This window comes from Coregonus lavaretus (genome assembly GCF_964263955.1).
Source record: "Coregonus lavaretus genome assembly, chromosome: 6".
Taxonomy (NCBI): domain Eukaryota; kingdom Metazoa; phylum Chordata; class Actinopteri; order Salmoniformes; family Salmonidae; genus Coregonus; species Coregonus lavaretus.
Window position 1 is genome coordinate 9,495,446 of NC_139993.1, and position 23,981 is coordinate 9,519,426.

Genomic DNA, 23,981 nt, shown 5'->3' on the forward strand with positions numbered 1-23,981 from the left:
ACAGGATAGATTACTACCCAACAGGTTAGATTACTACCTTACAGCCAACAGGATAGATTACTACTTTACAGCCAACAGGATAGATTACTACCCAACAGCCAACAGGTTAGATTACTATCCAACAGCCAACAGGTTAGATTACTACCTTACAGCCAACAGGTTAGATTACTACCCAACAGCCAACAGGTTAGATTACTACCCAACAGCCAACAGGATAGATTACTACCTTACAGCCAACAGGATAGATTACTACCTTACAGCCAACAGGATAGATTACTACCCAACAGGATAGATTACTACCTTACAGCCAACAGGATAGATTACTACCCAACAGCCAACAGGTTAGATTACTACCTTACATCCAACAGGTTAGATTACTACCTTACATCCAACAGGTTAGATTACTACCTTACAGCCAACAGGATAGATTACTACCCAACAGGTTAGATTACTACCTTACAGCCAACAGGATAGATTACTACCCAACAGGTTAGATTACTACCCAACAGCCAACAGGTTAGATTACTACCTTACAGCCAACAGGATATATTACTACCTTACAGCCAACAGGATAGATTACTATCCAACAGCCAACAGGTTAGATTACTACCTTACAGCCAACAGGTTAGATTACTACCTTACAGCCAACAGGTTAGATTACTATCCAACAGCCAACAGGTTAGATTACTACCTTACAGCCAACAGGTTAGATTACTACCTTACAGCCAACAGGATAGATTACTACCTTACAGCCAACAGGATAGATTACTACCTTACAGCCAACAGGATAGATTACTACCCAACAGGATATATTACTACCTTACAGCCAACAGGATAGATTACTACCCAACAGCCAACAGGTTAGATTACTACCTTACAGCCAACAGGTTAGATTACTACTTTACAGCCAACAGGTTAGATTACTACCTTACATCCAACAGGTTAGATTACTACCTTACAGCCAACAGGATAGATTACTACTTTACAGCCAACAGGATAGATTACTACCTTACAGCCAACAGGTTAGATTACTACCCAACAGCCAACAGGTTAGATTACTATCCAACAGCCAACAGGTTAGATTACTATCCAACAGCCAACAGGTTAGATTACTACCCAACAGCCAACAGGTTAGATTACTACCCAACAGCCAACAGGTTAGATTACAACCTTACAGCCAACAGGTTAGATTACTACCTTACAGCCAACAGGTTAGATAACTACCTTACAGCCAACAGGTTAGATTACTACATTACAGCCAACAGGTTAGATTACTACCTTACAGCCAACAGGTTAGATTACTACCCAACAGGTTAGATTACTACCTTACAGCCAACAGGATAGATTACTATCCAACAGCCAACAGGATAGTTTACTACCCAACAGCCAACAGGTTAGATTACTACCTTACAGCCAACAGGTTAGATTACTACCTTACAGCCAACAGGATAAATTACTACCCAACAGGTTAGATTACTATCCAACAGCCAACAGGATAGATTACTACCAAACAGCCAACAGGATAGATTACTACCCAACAGCCAACAGGATAGATTACTACCCAACAGCCAACAGGATAGATTACTACCTTAAAGCCAACAGGATAGATTACTACCCAACAGCCAACAGTTTAGATTACTACCTTACTGCCAACTGGTTAGATTACTACCTTACAGCCAACAGGTTAGATTACTACCTTACATCCAACAGGTTAGATTACTACCTTACAGCCAACAGGATAGATTACTATCCAATAGGTTAGATTACTACCTTACAGCCAACAGGATAGATTACTACCTTACAGCCAACAGGATAGATTACTACCCAACAGCCAACAGGTTAGATTACTATCCAACAGGTTAGATTACTACCTTACAGCCAACAGGATAGATTACTACCCAACAGCCAACAGGTTAGATTACTACCTTACAGCCAACAGGTTAGATTACTACCTTACAGCCAACAGGATAGATTACTACCCAACAGCCAACAGGATAGATTACTACCTTACAGCCAACAGGATAGATTACTACCCAACAGCCAACAGGTTAGATTACTACCTTACAGCCAACAGGTTAGATTACTACCTTACATCCAACAGGTTAGATTACTACCTTACAGCCAACAGGATATATTACTACCTTACAGCCAACAGGATATATTACTACCCAACAGGTTAGATTACTACCTTACATCCAACAGGTTAGATTACTACCTTACAGCCAACAGGATAGATTACTACCCAACAGCCAACAGGATAGATTACTACCCAACAGCCAACATGTTAGATTACTACCTTACAGCCAACAGGTTAGATTACTACCTTACAGCCAACAGGTTAGATTACTACCTTACAGCCAACAGGTTAGATTACTACCTTACAGCCAACAGGTTAGATTACTACCTTACAGCCAACAGGTTAGATTACTACCTTACAGCCAACAGGATAGATTACTATCCAACAGCCAACAGGATAGATTACTACCCAACAGCCAACAGGATAGATTACTACCCAACAGCCAACAGGATAGATTACTACCTTACATCCAACAGGTTAGATTACTACCTTACATCCAACAGGTTAGATTACTACCTTACAGCCAACAGGTTAGATTACTACCTTACAGCCAACAGGATAGATTACTACCTTACAGCCAACAGGATAGATTACTACCCAACAGCCAACAGGTTAGATTACTATCCAACAGTCAACAGGTTAGATTACTACCTTACAGCCAACAGGATAGATTACTACCCAACAGCCAACAGGATAGATTACTACCTTACAGCCAACAGGATAGATTACTACCCAACAGCCAACAGGTTAGATTACTACCTTACAGCCAACAGGTTAGATTACTACCTTACATCCAACAGGTTAGATTACTACCTTACAGCCAACAGGATATATTACTACCCAACAGGTTAGATTACTACCTTACATCCAACAGGTTAGATTACTACCTTACAGCCAACAGGATAGATTACTACCCAACAGGATAGATTACTACCCAACAGCCAACATGTTAGATTACTACCTTACAGCCAACAGGTTAGATTACTACCTTACAGCCAACAGGTTAGATTACTACCTTACAGCCAACAGGTTAGATTACTACCTTACAGCCAACAGGTTAGATTACTACCTTACAGCCAACAGGATAGATTACTACCTTACAGCCAACAGGATAGATTACTACCCAACAGCCAACAGGTTAGATTACTACCTTACAGCCAACAGGATAGATTACTACCCAACAGCCAACAGGTTAGATTACTACCTTACAGCCAACAGGTTAGATTACTACCTTACATCTAACAGGTTAGATTACTACCTTACAGCCAACAGGATAGATTACTATCCAACAGGTTAGATTACTACCTTACAGCCAACAGGATAGATTACTACCTTACAGCCAACAGGATAGATTACTACCTAAAAGCCAACAGGTTAGATTACTACCTTACAGCCAACAGGTTAGATTACTACCTTACAGCCAACAGGTTAGATTACTACCTTACAGCCAACAGGATAGATTACTACCCAACAGCCAACAGGATAGATTACTACCTTACAGCCAACAGGTTAGATTACTACCTTACAGCCAACAGGATAGATTACTACCTTACATCCAACAGGATAGATTACTACCTTACAGCCAACAGGTTAGATTACTACCCAACAGGTTAGATTACTACCTTACAGCCAACAGGATAGATTACTATCCAATAGGTTAGATTACTACCTTACAGCCAACAGGATAGATTACTACCTTACAGCCAACAGGATAGATTACTACCCAACAGCCAACAGGTTAGATTACTATCCAACAGGTTAGATTACTACCTTACAGCCAACAGGATAGATTACTACCCAACAGCCAACAGGTTAGATTACTACCTTACAGCCAACAGGTTAGATTACTACCTTACAGCCAACAGGATAGATTACTACCCAACAGCCAACAGGATAGATTACTACCTTACAGCCAACAGGATATATTACTACCTTACAGCCAACAGGATAGATTACTACCCAACAGCCAACAGGTTAGATTACTACCTTACAGCCAACAGGTTAGATTACTACCTTACAGCCAACAGGTTAGATTACTACTTTACAGCCAAAAGGTTAGATAACTACCTTACAGCCAACAGGATAGATTACTACCCAACAGGTTAGATTAATACCTTACAGCCAACAGGTTAGATTACTACCTTACAGCCAACAGGATAGATTACTACCCAACAGGTTAGATTACTACCTTACAGCCAACAGGATAGATTACTACCCAACAGGTTAGATTACTACCTTACAGCCAACAGGTTAGATTACTACCTTACAGCCAACAGGTTAGATAACTACTTTACAGCCAACAGGTTAGATAACTACCTTACAGCCAACAGGTTAGATTACTACCTTACAGCCAACAGGTTAGATTACTACCCTACAGCCAACAGGATAGATTACTACCCAACAGCCAACAGGTTAGATTACTACCCAACAGCCAACAGGTTAGATTAATACCATACAGCCAACAGGTTAGATTACTACCTTACAGCCAACAGGATAGATTACTATCCAACAGCCAACAGGTTAGATTACTACCTTACAGCCAACAGGATAGATTACTACCTTACAGCCAACAGGATAGATTACTACCCAACAGCCAACAGGATAGATTACTACCTTACAGCCAACAGGATATATTACTACCTTACAGCCAACAGGTTAGATTACTACCTTACAGCCAACAGGATAGATTACTACCTTACACCCAACAGGATAGATTACTACCCAACAGCCAACAGGATAGATTACTACCTTACAGCCAACAGGAAAGATTACTACCCAACAGCCAACAGGATAGATTACTACCTTACAGCCAACAGGATATATTACTACCTTACAGCCAACAGGTTAGATTACTACCTTACAGCCAACAGGATAGATTACTACCCAACAGCCAACAGGATAGATTACTACCTTACATCCAACAGGATAGATTACTACCTTACATCCAACAGGATAGATTACTACCTTACATCCAACAGGATAGATTACTACCTTACAGCCAAAAGGATAGATTACTACCTTACAACCAACAGGTTAGATTACTACCTAACAGCCAACAGGATAGATTACTACCTTACAGCCAACAGGTTAGATTACTACCTTACAGCCAAAAGGATAGATTACTACCTTACAACCAACAGGTTAGATTACTACCTAACAGCCAACAGGATAGATTACTACCTTACAGCCAACAGGTTAGATTACTATCCAACAGCCAACAGGTTAGATTACTACCTTACAGCCAACAGGTTAGATTACTACCCAACAGGATAGATTACTACCTTACAGCCAACAGGTTAGATTACTACCCAACAGGATAGATTACTACCTTACAGCCAACAGGATAGATAACTACCTTACAGCCAACAGGTTAGATTACTACCTTACAGCCAACAGGATAGATTACTACCTTACAGCCAAAAGGATAGATTACTACCTTACAACCAACAGGATAGATTACTACCTAACAGCCAACAGGATAGATTACTACCTTACAGCCAACAGGTTAGATTACTACCAAACAGCCAACAGGTTAGATTACTATCCAACAGCCAACAGGTTAGATTACTACCTTACAGCCAACAGGATAGATTACTACCCAACAGCCAACAGGTTAGATTACTACCTTACAGCCAACAGGTTAGATTACTACCTTACAGCCAACAGGTTAGATTACTACTTTACAGCCAACAGGTTAGATAACTACCTTACAGCCAACAGGATAGATTAATACCTTACAGCCAACAGGTTAGATTACTACCTTACAGCCAACAGGATAGATTACTACCCAACAGGTTAGATTACTACCTTACAGCCAACAGGTTAGATAACTACCTTACAGCCAACAGGTTAGATAACTACCTTACAGCCAACAGGTTAGATAACTACCTTACAGCCAACAGGTTAGATTACTACCCTACAGCCAACAGGATAGATTACTACCCAACAGCCAACAGGTTAGATTACTACCCAACAGCCAACAGGTTAGATTACTACCCAACAGCCAACAGGTTAGATTAATACCATACAGCCAACAGGTTAGATTACTACCTTACAGCCAACAGGATAGATTACTATCCAACAGCCAACAGGTTAGATTACTACCTTACAGCCAACAGGTTAGATTACTACCTTACAGCCAACAGGTTAGATTACTACCTTACAGCCAACAGGTTAGATTACTACCTTACAGCCAACAGGTTAGATTACTACCTTACAGCCAACAGGTTAGATTACTACCTTACAGCCAACAGGTTAGATTACTACCTTACAGCCAACAGGTTAGATTACTACCTTACAGCCAACAGGTTAGATTACTACCTTACAGCCAACAGGTTAGATTACTACTTTACAGCCAACAGGTTACATTACTACTTTACAGCCAACAGGTTAGATTACTACCTTACAGCCAACAGGTTAGATTACTACCTTACAGCCAACAGGTTAGATTACTACTTTACAGCCAACAGGTTAGATTACTACCTTACAGCCAACAGGTTAGATTACTACCTTACAGCCAACAGGTTAGATTACTACCTTACAGCCAAAAGGTTAGATTACTACCCAACAGCCAACAGGTTAGATTAGTACCTTACAGCCAACAGGATAGATTACTACCCAACAGGTTAGATTACTACCTTACAGCCAACAGGTTAGATTACTACCCAACAGGTTAGATTACTACCTTACAGCCAACAGGATAGATTACTACCCAACAGGTTAGATTACTACCTTACAGCCAACAGGATAGATTACTACCCAACAGCCAACATGATAGATTACTACCCAACAGCCAACAGGTTAGATTACTACCTTACAGCCAACAGGTTAGATTACTACCTTACAGCCAACAGGTTAGATTACTACCTTACAGCCAACAGGATAGATTACTACCCAACAGGTTAGATTACTACCTTACAGCCAACAGGTTAAATTACTACCTTACAGCCAACAGGTTAGATTACTATCCAACAGCCAACAGGTTAGATTACTACCTTACAGCCAACAGGTTAGATTACTACCCAACAGGATAGATTACTACCTTACAGCCAACAGGATAGATTACTACTTTACAGCCAACAGGATAGATTACTACCTTACAGCCAACAGGTTAGATTACTACCTTACAGCCAACAGGTTAGATTACTACCCAACAGCCAACAGGATAGATTACTACCTTACATCCAACAGGATAGATTACTACCTTACAGCCAACAGGTTAGATTACTACCCAACAGGTTAGATTAATACCTTACAGCCAACAGGTTAGATTACTACCTTACAGCCAACAGGTTAGATTACTACCTTACAGCCAACAGGTTAGATTACTACCCTACAGCCAACAGGATAGATTACTACCCAACAGCCAACAGGATAGATTACTACCCAACATCCAACAGGTTAGATTACTACCCAACAGCCAACAGGTTAGATTACTACCCAACAGCCAACAGGTTAGATGACTACCTTACAGCCAACAGGTTAGATGACTACCTTACAGCCAACAGGATAGATTACTACCTTACATCCAACAGGATAGATTACTACCTTACAGCCAACAGGATAGATAACTACCTTACAGCCAACAGGTTAGATAACTACCTTACAGCCAACAGGTTAGATTACTACCCAACAGCCAACAGGTTTGATTACTACCCAACAGCCAACAGGTTAGATTAATACCTTACAGCCAACAGGTTAGATTACTACCTTACAGCCAACAGGATAGATTACTACCTTACAGCCAACAGGATAGATTACTACCTTACAGCCAACAGGATAGATTACTACCCAACAGGTTAGATTACTACCCAACAGCCAACAGGTTAGATTACTATCCAACAGCCAACAGGTTAGATTACTACCTTACAGCCAACAGGTTAGATTACTACCTTACAGCCAACATGTTAGATTACTACCCAACAGCCAACAGGTTAGATTACTACCCAACAGCCAACAGGTTAGATGACTACCTTACAGCCAACAGGTTAGATGACTACCTTACAGCCAACAGGATAGATTACTACCCAACAGCCAACAGGTTAGATTACTACCTTACAGCCAACAGGTTAGATTACTACCTTACAGCCAACAGGTTAGATTACTACCTTACAGCCAACAGGATAGATTACTACCCAACAGGTTAGATTACTACCTTACAGCCAACAGGTTAAATTACTACCTTACAGCCAACAGGTTAGATTACTACCCTACAGCCAACAGGATAGATTACTACCCAACATCCAACAGGTTAGATTACTACCCAACAGCCAACAGGTTAGATTACTACCCAACAGCCAACAGGTTAGATTACTACCTTACAGCCAACAGGTTAGATGATTACCTTACAGCCAACAGGATAGATTACTACTTTACAGCCAACAGGTTAGATTACTACCTTACAGCCAACAGGATAGATTACTACCTTACATCCAACAGGATAGATTACTACCTTACAGCCAACAGGATAGATAACTACCTTACAGCCAACAGGTTAGATAACTACCTTACAGCCAACAGGTTAGATTAGTACCTTACAGCCAACAGGTTAGATTACTACCCAACAGCCAACAGGTTTGATTACTACCCAACAGCCAACAGGTTAGATTAATACCTTACAGCCAACAGGTTAGATTACTACCTTACATCCAACAGGATAGATTACTACCTTACATCCAACAGGATAGATTACTACCTTACAGCCAACAGGTTAGATTACTACCCAACAGGTTAGATTACTACCTTACAGCCAACAGGTTAGATTACTACCCAACAGGTTAGATTACTACCTTACAGCCAACAGGTTAGATTACTACCCTACAGCCAACAGGATAGATTACTACCCAACAGCCAACAGGATAGATTACTACCCAACATCCAACAGGTTAGATTACTACCCAACAGCCAACAGGTTAGATTACTACCCAACAGCCAACAGGTTAGATTACTACCTTACAGCCAACAGGTTAGATGACTACCTTACAGCCAACAGGATAGATTACTACCTTACAGCCAACAGGATAGATTACTACCTTACATCCAACAGGATAGATTACTACCTTACAGCCAACAGGATAGATAACTACCTTACAGCCAACAGGTTAGATAACTACCTTACAGACAAAAGGTTAGATTACTACCCAACAGCCAACAGGTTTGATTACTACCCAACAGCCAACAGGTTAGATTAATACCTTACAGCCAACAGGTTAGATTACTACCTTACAGCCAACAGGATAGATTACTACCTTACAGCCAACAGGATAGATTACTATCCAACAGCCAACAGGTTAGATTACTACCTTACAGCCAACAGGTTAGATTACTACCTTACAGCCAACATGTTAGATTACTACCCAACAGCCAACAGGTTAGATTACTACCCAACAGCAAACAGGTTAGATGACTACCTTACAGCCAACAGGTTAGATGACTACCTTACAGCCAACAGGATAGATTACTACCCAACAGCCAACAGGTTAGATTACTACCTTACAGCCAACAGGTTAGATTACTACCTTACAGCCAACAGGTTAGATTACTACCTTACAGCCAACAGGATAGATTACTACCCAACAGGTTAGATTACTACCTTACAGCCAACAGGTTAAATTACTACCTTACAGCCAACAGGTTAGATTACTACCCTACAGCCAACAGGATAGATTACTACCCAACATCCAACAGGTTAGATTACTACCCAACAGCCAACAGGTTAGATTACTACCCAACAGCCAACAGGTTAGATTACTACCTTACAGCCAACAGGTTAGATGACTATCTTACAGCCAACAGGATAGATTACTACCTTACAGCCAACAGGATAGATTACTACTTTACAGCCAACAGGTTAGATTACTACCTTACAGCCAACAGGATAGATTACTACCTTACATCCAACAGGTTAGATTACTACCTTACAGCCAACAGGATAGATAACTACCTTACAGCCAACAGGTTAGATAACTACCTTACAGCCAACAGGTTAGATTAGTACCTTACAGCCAACAGGTTAGATTACTACCCAACAGGTTTGATTACTACCCAACAGCCAACAGGTTAGATTAATACCTTACAGCCAACAGGTTAGATTACTACCTTACAGCCAACAGGATAGATTACTACCTTACAGCCAACAGGATAGATTACTACCCAACAGGTTAGATTACTACCTTACAGCCAACAGGATAGATTACTATCCAACAGCCAACAGGTTAGATTACTACCTTACAGCCAACAGGTTAGATTACTACCTTACAGCCAACATGTTAGATTACTACCCAACAGCCAACAGGTTAGATTACTACCCAACAGCAAACAGGTTAGATGACTACCTTACAGCCAACAGGTTAGATGACTACCTTACAGCCAACAGGTTTGATTACTACCCAACAGCCAACAGGTTAGATTAATACCTTACAGCCAACAGGTTAGATTACTACCTTACAGCCAACAGGTTAGATTACTACCTTACAGCCAACATGTTAGATGACTACCTTACAGCCAACAGGATAGATTACTACCTTACAGCCAACAGGATAGATTACTATCCAACAGCCAACAGGTTAGATTACTACCTTACAGCCAACAGGTTAGATTACTACCTTACAGCCAACATGTTAGATTACTACCCAACAGCCAACAGGTTAGATTACTACCCAACAGCAAACAGGTTAGATGACTACCTTACAGCCAACAGGTTAGATGACTACCTTAAAGCCAACAGGATAGATTACTACCCAACAGCCAACAGGTTAGATTACTACCTTACAGCCAACAGGTTAGATTACTACCTTACAGCCAACAGGTTAGATTACTACCTTACAGCCAACAGGATAGATTACTACCCAACAGCCAACAGGTTTGATTACTACCCAACAGCCAACAGGTTAGATTACTACCTTACAGCCAACAGGATAGATTACTACCTTACAGCCAACATGTTAGATTACTACCTTACAGCCAACAGGATAGATTACTACCCAACAGGTTAGATTACTACCTTACAGCCAACAGGATAGATTACTATCCAACAGCCAACAGGTTAGATTACTACCTTACAGCCAACAGGATAGATTACTATCCAACAGCCAACAGGTTAGATTACTACCTTACAGCCAACAGGTTAGATTACTACCTTACAGCCAACATGTTAGATTACTACCTTACAGCCAAGAGGTTAGATTACTACCTTACAGCCAACAGGTTAGATTACTACCTTACAGCCAACAGGTTAGATTATTACCCTACAGCCAACAGGATAGATTACTACCCAACAGCCAACAGGCTAGATTACTATCCAATAGGTTAGATTACTACCTTACAGCCAACAGGATAGATTACTACCTTACAGCCAACAGGATAGATTACTACCCAACAGCCAACAGGTTAGATTACTATCCAACAGGTTAGATTACTACCTTACAGCCAACAGGATAGATTACTACCCAACAGCCAACAGGTTAGATTACTACCTTACAGCCAACAGGTTAGATTACTACCTTACAGCCAACAGGATAGATTACTACCCAACAGCCAACAGGATAGATTACTACCTTACAGCCAACAGGATAGATTACTACCCAACAGCCAACAGGTTAGATTACTACCTTACAGCCAACAGGTTAGATTACTACCTTACATCCAACAGGTTAGATTACTACCTTACAGCCAACAGGATATATTACTACCTTACAGCCAACAGGATATATTACTACCCAACAGGTTAGATTACTACCTTACATCCAACAGGTTAGATTACTACCTTACAGCCAACAGGATAGATTACTACCCAACAGCCAACAGGATAGATTACTACCCAACAGCCAACATGTTAGATTACTACCTTACAGCCAACAGGTTAGATTACTACCTTACAGCCAACAGGTTAGATTACTACCTTACAGCCAACAGGTTAGATTACTACCTTACAGCCAACAGGTTAGATTACTACCTTACAGCCAACAGGTTAGATTACTACCTTACAGCCAACAGGATAGATTACTATCCAACAGCCAACAGGATAGATTACTACCCAACAGCCAACAGGATAGATTACTACCCAACAGCCAACAGGATAGATTACTACCTTACATCCAACAGGTTAGATTACTACCTTACATCCAACAGGTTAGATTACTACCTTACAGCCAACAGGTTAGATTACTACCTTACAGCCAACAGGATAGATTACTACCTTACAGCCAACAGGATAGATTACTACCCAACAGCCAACAGGTTAGATTACTATCCAACAGTCAACAGGTTAGATTACTACCTTACAGCCAACAGGATAGATTACTACCCAACAGCCAACAGGATAGATTACTACCTTACAGCCAACAGGATAGATTACTACCCAACAGCCAACAGGTTAGATTACTACCTTACAGCCAACAGGTTAGATTACTACCTTACATCCAACAGGTTAGATTACTACCTTACAGCCAACAGGATATATTACTACCCAACAGGTTAGATTACTACCTTACATCCAACAGGTTAGATTACTACCTTACAGCCAACAGGATAGATTACTACCCAACAGCCAACAGGATAGATTACTACCCAACAGCCAACATGTTAGATTACTACCTTACAGCCAACAGGTTAGATTACTACCTTACAGCCAACAGGTTAGATTACTACCTTACAGCCAACAGGTTAGATTACTACCTTACAGCCAACAGGTTAGATTACTACCTTACAGCCAACAGGATAGATTACTACCTTACAGCCAACAGGATAGATTACTACCCAACAGCCAACAGGTTAGATTACTACCTTACAGCCAACAGGATAGATTACTACCCAACAGCCAACAGGTTAGATTACTACCTTACAGCCAACAGGTTAGATTACTACCTTACATCTAACAGGTTAGATTACTACCTTACAGCCAACAGGTTAGATTACTACCTTACAGCCAACAGGATAGATTACTACCTTACAGCCAACAGGATAGATTACTACCTAAAAGCCAACAGGTTAGATTACTACCTTACAGCCAACAGGTTAGATTACTACCTTACAGCCAACAGGATAGATTACTACCCAACAGCCAACAGGATAGATTACTACCTTACAGCCAACAGGATAGATTACTACCCAACAGCCAACAGGTTAGATTACTACCTTACAGCCAACAGGTTAGATTACTACCTTACAGCCAACAGGTTAGATTACTACCTTACAGCCAACAGGATAGATTACTACCTTACATCCAACAGGATAGATTACTACCTTACAGCCAACAGGATAGATTACTATCCAATAGGTTAGATTACTACCTTACAGCCAACAGGATAGATTACTACCTTACAGCCAACAGGATAGATTACTACCCAACAGCCAACAGGTTAGATTACTATCCAACAGGTTAGATTACTACCTTACAGCCAACAGGATAGATTACTACCCAACAGCCAACAGGTTAGATTACTACCTTACAGCCAACAGGTTAGATTACTACCTTACAGACAACAGGATAGATTACTACCCAACAGCCAACAGGATAGATTACTACCTTACAGCCAACAGGATATATTACTACCTTACAGCCAACAGGATAGATTACTACCCAACAGCCAACAGGTTAGATTACTACCTTACAGCCAACAGGTTAGATTACTACCTTACAGCCAACAGGTTAGATTACTACTTTACAGCCAAAAGGTTAGATAACTACCTTACAGCCAACAGGATAGATTACTACCCAACAGGTTAGATTAATACCTTACAGCCAACAGGTTAGATTACTACCTTACAGCCAACAGGATAGATTACTACCCAACAGGTTAGATTACTACCTTACAGCCAACAGGATAGATTACTACCCAACAGGTTAGATTACTACCTTACAGCCAACAGGTTAGATTACTACCTTACAGCCAACAGGTTAGATAACTACTTTACAGCCAACAGGTTAGATAACTACCTTACAGCCAACAGGTTAGATTACTACCTTACAGCCAACAGGTTAGATTACTACCCTACAGCCAACAGGATAGATTACTACCCAACAGCCAACAGGTTAGATTACTACCCAACAGCCAACAGGTTAGATTAATACCATACAGCCAACAGGTTAGATTACTACCTTACAGCCAACAGGATAGATTACTATCCAACAGCCAACAGGTTAGATTACTACCTTACAGCCAACAGGATAGATTACTACCTTACAGCCAACAGGATAGATTACTACCCAACAGCCAACAGGATAGATTACTACCTTACAGCCAACAGGATATATTACTACCTTACAGCCAACAGGTTAGATTACTACCTTACAGCCAACAGGATAGATTACTACCTTACACCCAACAGGATAGATTACTACCCAACAGCCAACAGGATAGATTACTACCTTACAGCTAACAGGAAAGATTACTACCCAACAGCCAACAGGATAGATTACTACCTTACAGCCAACAGGATATATTACTACCTTACAGCCAACAGGTTAGATTACTACCTTACAGCCAACAGGATAGATTACTACCCAACAGCCAACAGGATAGATTACTACCTTACATCCAACAGGATAGATTACTACCTTACATCCAACAGGATAGATTACTACCTTACATCCAACAGGATAGATTACTACTTTACAGCCAAAAGGATAGATTACTACCTTACAACCAACAGGTTAGATTACTACCTAACAGCCAACAGGATAGATTACTACCTTACAGCCAACAGGTTAGATTACTACCTTACAGCCAAAAGGATAGATTACTACCTTACAACCAACAGGTTAGATTACTACCTAACAGCCAACAGGATAGATTACTACCTTACAGCCAACAGGTTAGATTACTATCCAACAGCCAACAGGTTAGATTACTACCTTACAGCCAACAGGTTAGATTACTACCCAACAGGATAGATTACTACCTTACAGCCAACAGGTTAGATTACTACCCAACAGGATAGATTACTACCTTACAGCCAACAGGATAGATAACTACCTTACAGCCAACAGGTTAGATTACTACCTTACAGCCAACAGGATAGATTACTACCTTACAGCCAAAAGGATAGATTACTACCTTACAACCAACAGGATAGATTACTACCTAACAGCCAACAGGATAGATTACTACCTTACAGCCAACAGGTTAGATTACTACCAAACAGCCAACAGGTTAGATTACTATCCAACAGCCAACAGGTTAGATTACTACCTTACAGCCAACAGGATAGATTACTACCCAACAGCCAACAGGTTAGATTACTACCTTACAGCCAACAGGTTAGATTACTACCTTACAGCCAACAGGTTAGATTACTACTTTACAGCCAACAGGTTAGATAACTACCTTACAGCCAACAGGATAGATTAATACCTTACAGCCAACAGGTTAGATTACTACCTTACAGCCAACAGGATAGATTACTACCCAACAGGTTAGATTACTACCTTACAGCCAACAGGATAGATTACTACCCAACAGGTTAGATTACTACCTTACAGCCAACAGGTTAGATTACTACCTTACAGCCAACAGGTTAGATAACTACCTTACAGCCAACAGGTTAGATAACTACCTTACAGCCAACAGGTTAGATAACTACCTTACAGCCAACAGGTTAGATTACTACCCTACAGCCAACAGGATAGATTACTACCCAACAGCCAACAGGTTAGATTACTACCCAACAGCCAACAGGTTAGATTACTACCCAACAGCCAACAGGTTAGATTAATACCATACAGCCAACAGGTTAGATTACTACCTTACAGCCAACAGGATAGATTACTATCCAACAGCCAACAGGTTAGATTACTACCTTACAGCCAACAGGTTAGATTACTACCTTACAGCCAACAGGTTAGATTACTACCTTACAGCCAACAGGTTAGATTACTACCTTACAGCCAACAGGTTAGATTACTACCTTACAGCCAACAGGTTAGATTACTACCTTACAGCCAACAGGTTAGATTACTACCTTACAGCCAACAGGTTAGATTACTACCTTACAGCCAACAGGTTAGATTACTACCTTACAGCCAACAGGTTAGATTACTACTTTACAGCCAACAGGTTACATTACTACTTTACAGCCAACAGGTTAGATTACTACCTTACAGCCAACAGGTTAGATTACTACCTTACAGCCAACAGGTTAGATTACTACTTTACAGCCAACAGGTTAGATTACTACCTTACAGCCAACAGGTTAGATTACTACCTTACAGCCAACAGGTTAGATTACTACCTTACAGCCAAAAGGTTAGATTACTACCCAACAGCCAACAGGTTAGATTAGTACCTTACAGCCAACAGGATAGATTACTACCCAACAGGTTAGATTACTACCTTACAGCCAACAGGTTAGATTACTACCCAACAGGTTAGATTACTACCTTACAGCCAACAGGATAGATTACTACCCAACAGGTTAGATTACTACCTTACAGCCAACAGGATAGATTACTACCCAACAGCCAACATGATAGATTACTACCCAACAGCCAACAGGTTAGATTACTACCTTACAGCCAACAGGTTAGATTACTACCTTACAGCCAACAGGTTAAATTACTACCTTACAGCCAACAGGTTAAATTACTACCTTACAGCCAACAGGTTAGATTACTATCCAACAGCCAACAGGTTAGATTACTACCTTACAGCCAACAGGTTAGATTACTACCCAACAGGATAGATTACTACCTTACAGCCAACAGGATAGATTACTACTTTACAGCCAACAGGATAGATTACTACCTTACAGCCAACAGGTTAGATTACTACCTTACAGCCAACAGGTTAGATTACTACCCAACAGCCAACAGGATAGATTACTACCTTACATCCAACAGGATAGATTACTACCTTACAGCCAACAGGTTAGATTACTACCCAACAGGTTAGATTAATACCTTACAGCCAACAGGTTAGATTACTACCTTACAGCCAACAGGTTAGATTACTACCTTACAGCCAACAGGTTAGATTACTACCCTACAGCCAACAGGATAGATTACTACCCAACAGCCAACAGGATAGATTACTACCCAACATCCAACAGGTTAGATTACTACCCAACAGCCAACAGGTTAGATTACTACCCAACAGCCAACAGGTTAGATGACTACCTTACAGCCAACAGGTTAGATGACTACCTTACAGCCAACAGGATAGATTACTACCTTACAGCCAACAGGATAGATTACTACCTTACATCCAACAGGATAGATTACTACCTTACAGCCAACAGGATAGATAACTACCTTACAGCCAACAGGTTAGATAACTACCTTACAGCCAACAGGTTAGATTACTACCCAACAGCCAACAGGTTTGATTACTACCCAACAGCCAACAGGTTAGATTAATACCTTACAGCCAACAGGTTAGATTACTACCTTACAGCCAACAGGATAGATTACTACCTTACAGCCAACAGGATAGATTACTACCTTACAGCCAACAGGATAGATTACTACCCAACAGGTTAGATTACTACCCAACAGCCAACAGGTTAGATTACTATCCAACAGCCAACAGGTTAGATTACTATCCAACAGCCAACAGGTTAGATTACTACCTTACAGCCAACAGGTTAGATTACTACCTTACAGCCAACATGTTAGATTACTACCCAACAGCCAACAGGTTAGATTACTACCCAACAGCCAACAGGTTAGATGACTACCTTACAGCCAACAGGTTAGATGACTACCTTACAGCCAACAGGATAGATTACTACCCAACAGCCAACAGGTTAGATTACTACCTTACAGCCAACAGGTTAGATTACTACTTTACAGCCAACAGGTTAGATTACTACCTTACAGCCAACAGGATAGATTACTACCCAACAGGTTAGATTACTACCTTACAGCCAACAGGTTAAATTACTACCTTACAGCCAACAGGTTAGATTACTACCCTACAGCCAACAGGATAGATTACTACCCAACATCCAACAGGTTAGATTACTACCCAACAGCCAACAGGTTAGATTACTACCCAACAGCCAACAGGTTAGATTACTACCTTACAGCCAACAGGTTAGATGACTACCTTACAGCCAACAGGATAGATTACTACTTTACAGCCAACAGGTTAGATTACTACCTTACAGCCAACAGGATAGATTACTACCTTACATCCAACAGGATAGATTACTACCTTACAGCCAACAGGATAGATTACTACCTTACATCCAACAGGATAGATTACTACCTTACATCCAACAGGATAGATTACTACCTTACATCCAACAGGATAGATTACTACCTTACATCCAACAGGATAGATTACTACCTTACAGCCAACAGGTTAGATTACTACCCAACAGGTTAGATTACTACCTTACAGCCAACAGGTTAGATTACTACCCAACAGGTTAGATTACTACCTTACAGCCAACAGGATAGATTACTACCTTACAGCCAACAGGTTAGATTACTACCCAACAGGTTAGATTACTACCTTACAGCCAACAGGTTAGATTACTACCCAACAGGTTAGATTACTACCTTACAGCCAACAGGTTAGATTACTACCCTACAGCCAACAGGATAGATTACTACCCAACAGCCAACAGGATAGATTACTACCCAACATCCAACAGGTTAGATTACTACCCAACAGCCAACAGGTTAGATTACTACCCAACAGCCAACAGGTTAGATTACTACCTTACAGCCAACAGGTTAGATGACTACCTTACAGCCAACAGGATAGATTACTACCTTACAGCCAACAGGATAGATTACTACCTTACATCCAACAGGATAGATTACTACCTTACAGCCAACAGGATAGATAACTACCTTACAGCCAACAGGTTAGATAACTACCTTACAGACAAAAGGTTAGATTACTACCCAACAGCCAACAGGTTTGATTACTACCCAACAGCCAACAGGTTAGATTAATACCTTACAGCCAACAGGTTAGATTACTACCTTACAGCCAACAGGATAGATTACTACCTTACAGCCAACAGGATAGATTACTATCCAACAGCCAACAGGTTAGATTACTACCTTACAGCCAACAGGTTAGATTACTACCTTACAGCCAACATGTTAGATTACTACCCAACAGCCAACAGGTTAGATTACTACCCAACAGCAAACAGGTTAGATGACTACCTTACAGCCAACAGGTTAGATGACTACCTTACAGCCAACAGGATAGATTACTACCCAACAGCCAACAGGTTAGATTACTACCTTACAGCCAACAGGTTAGATTACTACCTTACAGCCAACAGGTTAGATTACTACCTTACAGCCAACAGGATAGATTACTACCCAACAGGTTAGATTACTACCTTACAGCCAACAGGTTAAATTACTACCTTACAGCCAACAGGTTAGATTACTACCCTACAGCCAACAGGATAGATTACTACCCAACATCCAACAGGTTAGATTACTACCCAACAGCCAACAGGTTAGATTACTACCCAACAGCCAACAGGTTAGATTACTACCTTACAGCCAACAGGTTAGATGACTACCTTACAGCCAACAGGATAGATTACTACCTTACAGCCAACAGGATAGATTACTACTTTACAGCCAACAGGTTAGATTACTACCTTACAGCCAACAGGATAGATTACTACCTTACATCCAACAGGTTAGATTACTACCTTACAGCCAACAGGATAGATAACTACCTTACAGCCAACAGGTTAGATAACTACCTTACAGCCAACAGGTTAGATTAGTACCTTACAGCCAACAGGTTAGATTACTACCCAACAGCCAACAGGTTTGATTACTACCCAACAGCCAACAGGTTAGATTAATACCTTACAGCCAACAGGTTAGATTACTACCTTACAGCCAACAGGATAGATTACTACCTTACAGCCAACAGGATAGATTACTACCCAACAGGTTAGATTACTACCTTACAGCCAACAGGATAGATTACTATCCAACAGCCAACAGGTTAGATTACTACCTTACAGCCAACAGGTTAGATTACTACCTTACAGCCAACATGTTAGATTACTACCCAACAGCCAACAGGTTAGATTACTACCCAACAGCAAACAGGTTAGATGACTACCTTACAGCCAACAGGTTAGATGACTACCTTACAGCCAACAGGTTTGATTACTACCCAACAGCCAACAGGTTAGATTAATACCTTACAGCCAACAGGTTAGATTACTACCTTACAGCCAACAGGTTAGATTACTACCTTACAGCCAACATGTTAGATGACTACCTTACAGCCAACAGGATAGATTACTACCTTACAGCCAACAGGATAGATTACTATCCAACAGCCAACAGGTTAGATTACTACCTTACAGCCAACAGGTTAGATTACTACCTTACAGCCAACATGTTAGATTACTACCCAACAGCCAACAGGTTAGATTACTACCCAACAGCAAACAGGTTAGATGACTACCTTACAGCCAACAGGTTAGATGACTACCTTAAAGCCAACAGGATAGATTACTACCCAACAGCCAACAGGTTAGATTACTACCTTACAGCCAACAGGTTAGATTACTACCTTACAGCCAACAGGTTAGATTACTACCTTACAGCCAACAGGATAGATTACTACCCAACAGCCAACAGGTTTGATTACTACCCAACAGCCAACAGGTTAGATTACTACCTTACAGCCAACAGGATAGATTACTACCTTACAGCCAACATGTTAGATTACTACCTTACAGCCAACAGGATAGATTACTACCCAACAGGTTAGATTACTACCTTACAGCCAACAGGATAGATTACTATCCAACAGCCAACAGGTTAGATTACTACCTTACAGCCAACAGGATAGATTACTATCCAACAGCCAACAGGTTAGATTACTACCTTACAGCCAACAGGTTAGATTACTACCTTACAGCCAACATGTTAGATTACTACCTTACAGCCAAGAGGTTAGATTACTACCTTACAGCCAACAGGTTAGATTACTACCTTACAGCCAACAGGTTAGATTATTACCCTACAGCCAACAGGATAGATTACTACCCAACAGCCAACAGGCTAGATTACTACCCAACAGCCAACAGGTTAGATTACTACCCAACAGCCAACAGGTTAGATTACTAACTTACAGCCAACAGGTTAGATTACTACCTTACAGCCAACAGGTTAGATTACTACCTTACAGCCAACAGGTTAGATTACTACCTTACAGCCAACAGGTTAGATTACTACCTTACAGCCAACAGGTTAGATTACTACCTTACAGCCAACAGGTTAGATTACTACCTTACAGCCAACAGGTTAGATTACTACCTTACAGCCAACAGGTTAGATTACTACCTTACAGCCAACAGGTTAGATTACTACCTTACAGCCAACAGGTTAGATTACTACCTTACAGCCAACAGGTTAGATTACTACCTTACAGCCAACAGGTTAGATTACTACCTTACAGCCAACAGGTTAGATTACTACCTTACAGCCAACAGGTTAGATTACTACCTTACAGCCAACAGGTTAGATTACTACCTTACAGCCAACAGGTTAGATTACTACCTTACAGCCAAAAGGTTAGATTACTACCTTACAGCCAAAAGGTTAGATTACTACCCAACAGCCAACAGGTTAGATTAGTACTTTACAGCCAACAGGATAGATAACTACCTTACATCCAACAGGTTAGATTACTACCCAACAGGTTAGATTACTACCTTACAGCCAACAGGATAGATAACTACCTTACAGCCAACAGGTTAGATTACTACCTTACAGCCAACAGGTTAGATTACTACCTTACAGCCAACAGGTTAGATTACTACCTTACAGCCAACAGGTTAGATTACTACCTTACAGCCAACAGGTTAGATTACTACCTTACAGCCAACAGGTTAGATTACTACCTTACAGCCAACAGGTTAGATTACTACCTTACAGCCAACAGGTTAGATTACTACCTTACAGCCAAAAGGTTAGATTACTACCTTACAGCCAAAAGGTTAGATTACTACCCAACAGCCAACAGGTTAGATTAGTACTTTACAGCCAACAGGATAGATAACTACCTTACAGCCAACAGGTTAGATTACTACCCAACAGGTTAGATTACTACCTTACAGCCAACAGGATAGATAACTACCTTACAGCCAACAGGTTAGATTACTACCCAACAGGTTAGATTACTACCTTACAGCCAACAGGATAGATTACTACCCAACAGCCAACAGGTTAAATTACTACCTTACAGCCAACAGGATAGATTACTACCTTACAGCCAACAGGTTAAATTACTACCTTACAGCCAACAGGTTAGATTACTACCTTACAGCCAACAGGTTAGATTACTACCTTACAGCCAACATGTTAGATTACTACCCAACAGCCAACAGGTTAGATTACTACCCAACAGCAAACAGGTTAGATGACTACCTTACAGCCAATAGGTTAGATGACTACCTTACAGCCAACAGGATAGATTACTACCCAACAGCCAACAGGTTAGATTACTACCTTACAGCCAACAGGTTAGATTACTACCTTACAGCCAACAGGTTAGATTACTACCTTACAGCCAACAGGATAGATTACTACCCAACAGGTTAGATTACTACCTTACAGCCAACAGGTTAAATTACTACCTTACAGCCAACAGGTTAGATTACTACCCTACAGCCAACAGGATAGATTACTACCCAACATCCAACAGGTTAGATTACTACCCAACAGCCAACAGGTTAGATTACTACCCAACAGCCAACAGGTTAGATTACTACCTTACAGCCAACAGGTTAGATGACTACCTTACAGCCAACAGGATAGATTACTACTTTACAGCCAAGAGGTTAGATTACTACCTTACAGCCAACAGGATAGATTACTACCTTACATCCAACAGGATAGATTACTACCTTACAGCCAACAGGATAGATAACTACCTTACAGCCAACAGGTTAGATAACTACCTTACAGCCAACAGGTTAGATTAGTACCTTACAGCCAACAGGTTAGATTACTACCCAACAGCCAACAGGTTTGATTACTACCCAACAGCCAACAGGTTAGATTAATACCTTACAGCCAACAGGTTAGATTACTACCTTACATCCAACAGGATAGATTACTACCTTACATCCAACAGGATAGATTACTACCTTACAGCCAACAGGTTAGATTACTACCCAACAGGTTAGATTACTACCTTACAGCCAACAGGATAGATTACTACCTTACATCCAACAGGATAGATTACTACCTTACAGCCAACAGGATAGATAACTACCTTACAGCCAACAGGTTAGATAACTACCTTACAGCCAACAGGTTAGATTACTACCCAACAGCCAACAGGTTTGATTACTACCCAACAGCCAACAGGTTAGATTAATACCTTACAGCCAACAGGTTAGATTACTACCTTACAGCCAACAGGATAGATTACTACCTTACAGCCAACAGGATAGATTACTATCCAACAGCCAACAGGTTAGATTACTACCTTACAGCCAACAGGTTAGATTACTACCTTACAGCCAACATGTTAGATTACTACCCAACAGTCAACAGGTTAGATTACTACCCAACAGCAAACAGGTTAGATGACTACCTTACAGCCAACAGGTTAGATGACTACCTTACAGCCAACAGGATAGATTACTACCCAACAGCCAACAGGTTAGATTACTACCTTACAGCCAACAGGTTAGATTACTACCTTACAGCCAACAGGTTAGATTACTACCTTACAGCCAACAGGATAGATTACTACCCAACAGGTTAGATTACTACCTTACAGCCAACAGGTTAAATTACTACCTTACAGCCAACAGGTTAGATTACTACCCTACAGCCAACAGGATAGATTACTACCCAACATCCAACAGGTTAGATTACTACCCAACAGCCAACAGGTTAGATTACTACCCAACAGCCAACAGGTTAGATTACTACCTTACAGCCAAC

General features: G+C 40.7%; 1 protein-coding gene across 1 annotated transcript in view; it reads right to left on the reverse strand.

Moving 5' to 3' along the window:
* The window catches only part of LOC311130362 (U3 small nucleolar RNA-associated protein 18 homolog), a gene marked incomplete at its 3' end in the record, with an annotated part of 96,604 nt that overhangs the window by 41,876 nt on the left and 30,747 nt on the right, over positions 1-23,981 (reverse strand). The gene's annotated exons all lie outside the window — the stretch shown is intronic.